We start from the raw sequence: 4,251 nt of genomic DNA on the forward strand, positions 1-4,251 counted from the left end.
TGGCTGGTGCCTTAGCCACTTGAGCCATAGGCACCGAGCCAGAAGGATCTCTTGAACCCAGGAGTTTGAGGTTGCTGTGAGCTGGGCTGAGGCCATGGCACTCTAGCCTAGGGCAACAGAATAAGATTCTGTCTCTAAATAAATAAATAACTGGGTGTGGTGCAGGGGCTCAGGCTGGTAATCCTAACACTCTGGGAGGCCAACATGGGAGGATAGCTTGAGCTCAGGAAGTTGAGACCAGCCTAAGCAAAAGCAATACCTGTCTCTACTAAAAATAGAAAAACTGGCTAGGTATTGTGGCGTATGCCTGTAGTCCCAGCTAATTGGGAGGCTGAGGCAAGAGGTCACACTGAGCCTGAGAGTTTGAGGTTGCTATGAGCTATGATGCCATGGCACTCTACCCAGGGCAACAGAGTGAGACTCTGTCTCAATTAAGAAGAAAGAAAAGAAGAGAAGAGAAGAGAAGAGAAGAGAAGAGAAGAGAAGAGAAGAGAAGAGAAAAAAAAGAAGAGGTAAACTGATTTGGGCTACAACAGAAAGTAGGAGGGAAAAATGGCTGAGAGTTTATGGTAATAGGGGACAGAAATGACATCATCTTTTCAATCTTTGAAATTTTATCTCAATTCCATACCACGAATCTTCACCTTGGCTGGGCTAACCCTAGGCATCCAGGAGACAAAGGAGAAATACTAAAGAATGACTGTAAGTGGTGATGACATAACTCAGTGAAGGATGTTGGAGGGGGGGGCGGGTGCTTAGAGTTGGGCTTGTCAAGGTTTAGAAGCCTGAGGAACAATTGGCTAGTGAGTACTTGAAGTCTGGCAGAAGGTGGGAGGGACTCAGGTTTGAGAGCCATCAGTAAGTGGTCACTGAAGCCAAAGGAACAGATAAAATGACCTACAGAAGGTATGTGACATAAGAAATGGCCTGGGAAATAATGGGGTTTGTGGAGGAAAACAAAACATAAAAGTAGAGGATGAGAGGATAGATGGGGGAAGGCTGGGTTGTGGAGGCTGTGGCAGGGACACTTCACTTGCTGGAGTCAAAAGAGAACCAAGCCATCCACTGAACTTCTCAATTAAGCAGGGGCAGGAGGCTACTGCTGGAACAGTCTCAGTGGAGTAGAGGGGACGAAGACAGATTTGGGTTGATAGGGTATGAAAGAAAGTTGAGGAAGTAGAGGAAGCAAGGACTGCTTTCAGAAAATTTGGTGTTCAAATAATGGAGATGGCTTGGTGCCCGTAGCACAGTGGTTATGGTGCCAGCCACATACACTGAGGGTAGTGGGTTCGAACCTGGCCCAGGCCAGCTAAACAACAAAAAAATAGCTGGGCATTGTGGTGGGTACTTGTAGTTCCAGCTACTTGGGAGGCTGAGGCAAGAGAATCGCTTAAGCCCAAGAGTTTGAGGTTGCTGTGAGCTGTGATGCCACAACACTCTGTAGAAGGTGACAAAGTGAGACTCTGTTTCAATTAAAAAAACAAACAGGCTCAGCACCTGTGGCTCAAGTGGCTAAGGCACCAGCCACATACACCTGAGCTGACACGTTCGAATCTAGGCTGGGCCCGCCAAACAACAATGACGGCTGCAACCAAAAAATAGCCGGGTGTTGTGGCGGGTGCCTGTAGTCCCAGCAACTTGGGAGGCTGAGGCAGGAGAATCGCTTGAGCCCAGGAGTTGCAGGTTGCTGTGAGCTGTGTTGCCACGGCACTCTACCCAGGGGGACAGCTTCAGGCTCTGTCTCAAAAAAAACAAAAAACACAAGTAGTGGAGATATGTAAAGCAGTATTAAGAAGGTAGGATTTTGTTTGTTTTTAAAATAGAGAACCAGATAGGTGAGAGGCCGTTTCAGGTAGGCAGAAGCAAATGGGAAGGATGGAAAGAAAATGACAGAAGATGGAGGAAACCTTTTCACTAGGAGGCTGGAACCCTTGTCATTTATAACTTGGGTCTCCAATCCCTCAGTGTGGCCTGTTAGGAACTGGGCCACACAGCATTACCGTCCAATCTCAGCCTTCTGTCTCTCCCACCTCTCTCCTCTCTCCGTACCCCTGTCTGTGGCAAAATTGTCATCCATGAAATGGATCCCTGGTGCCAAAAAAGCTTCAAGTCTGTGGCCTATTAGGAACCAGGCCCCACAGCTGGAGGTGAGCGCCAGGCGAGAAAGTGAAACTTCAGTTGATATTTACAGCGGTTCCCCATCGCTCACATCACCACCTGAGCTGCGCCTCCTGTTCCACCCCCAACCCCAGTCTTTGCAAAAAATTTCTTCCATGAAACCGGTCCCTGGCACTAAAAAGGTTAGGGACCACTGATCTACTGCACTTAAAATATTTAAATAACCAGAAAATTACATGGACAAACCCCTCATCTGAACAGGGCAATTCACTGCTTCTCTGTGGTTTCTGCCAATTCTATTCTGTGGGGACAGAGAGCGTGTGGCTGTTGTGTGTATAGGTGTGGTTTCTCATGCCTTCTGTGGTGGACCGAGGCTACTTTTCCCTGCAGGGTGGCTAATCCAGGGACTGAGACCGGGTAGCCTCGGAGAATGGCCAGCAGAGGGCGCACCAGTACTAGGAGAGGCCCAGGCTGCAAGCTGGGGCAAAGACACGAGGTCTGGCGGGGAACACAGCAGTGGGGAAGCGCACGTGGGGAGGGCCGAGCAGCGCCTGAGGGCACGTGTGCTGGCTGGGGCGCTCTGTCCTAGCTAAAAATACGCACTGTCCAGCGCCACCCGTGTCCTCCCGGGTGGGAGAAGCCACTCTCTGAAGGAGAGATTTATGGTGCCTCCTTATTCTTGGAAGGGACACTGCGGTACCCGGGCGGGGGGGGGGGCGCTCCTGAGAAACCTGGCATATGCCTTGTACTTGGCCTCAGTTTTCTAATTTGTGGAATAGGGACCATTCACTTATTCAGTAAATATTGAGCATCTAACGTTGTTCCAGGCACTGTTCCAGGAGGCAGACATAACTATAAAGTTCTTATTGCTGTGGGGTCTACATCCTAGAGTGTGTGTCAGGGAATAGAATAAATGTGCAAATGGTCAGGGCCATTTCCTATTTTCAAAAATGCCACGAGAAAGATAAAGGACGGTGGCTCGGCACCTGTAGCTCAGGGGCTAGGACGCCAGCCACATTTACTGGAGCTGACGGGTTTGAATCCAGCCGGGGCCTGCCAAACAACAATGACAATTACAGCAAAAAAAATAGCCAGGCGTGGCAGGCGCCTGTAGTCCCAGGTACTTGGGAGGCTGAAGCAAAAGAATCGCTTAAATCCAGGAGTTTGAGGTTTCTGTGAGCTATGATGCCATGGCACTTTACCCAGGGCGACATAGTGAGACTCTGTCTCAAAAATAAATAAATAAATAAAAATAAATAAAAGGATGGTGTGGTAGTGAGGAGTGATACATAAGTTGGTACTTGCAAAAGAGAGCTCCCCTAAGAGAGCGTTCTGGGTGAAGGAAACTGCATATACAAAGACCTTGAGTTGGGTGGAGCTTGGCAGCTGGCTAGATATCACAGGACCAATCAGCACGTAGACGGGAGAGACTTTGAAACTAGTCTAGGGTGGTAGAAATCAGAACTGCGGTGGTCTGTGGGGAGTCTGGTATTGCCGGAAAGCTCCAAGGACCTCACTGGTGTAATTGGGAAATAACTAGGCTAGGACGTTGGCTACATGGGCAGACACGTTTATCAAAACTTAGCGAAGAAAGTGTGCATTACATATGTAAACTTTGTTTCAAGAACATATACAATAAAAGCCCTGGCTTGTAAGAGCAACTGTGAGCTGGGAAAAATGGTTCCACTGAGCCTTCCGGCTTGCCCCACGGGTGTGCAAAAGCATCCTATAAGGAGAAGCTACCAAAGGTGGTGGTGCCCGGGAGAAAGCGTCTAACCCTCCAGCATACGGACGAGGTTGGTCTCGAGAGTGGAGGTGAGCGGTGCAGCTCATAGCCAGAACCGAGGTTGCTGACTCCCGCCTCCTACAGGAGTAGTACAGAGCTGCTCCTTGGAGCTGCGAGCCTGGCCCCGCCCTTCGCGCAGAGGCCAGGTGGCGGTTGGGGAGCCACCAGCCGGTTTGATTTCCCGCGGCCGGTGAAAGGGGGCGGGGGGGGAGGGGAAAGGGGCCGTCGGCCAATGGGTTAGGCTGTGAGCAGTCACGTGACATACCCGGGGCGGGGCCCAGGTGTACTTACGGGCTGGCAGGCTGGGGCCTTGGCCTCTGTGCGAAGTCCGGGAGGCGGGGCCGGCA

Source organism: Otolemur garnettii, unplaced genomic scaffold, assembly GCF_000181295.1.
Source record: "Otolemur garnettii isolate 467f Iridium unplaced genomic scaffold, OtoGar3 scaffold00046, whole genome shotgun sequence".
NCBI lineage: Eukaryota > Metazoa > Chordata > Mammalia > Primates > Galagidae > Otolemur > Otolemur garnettii.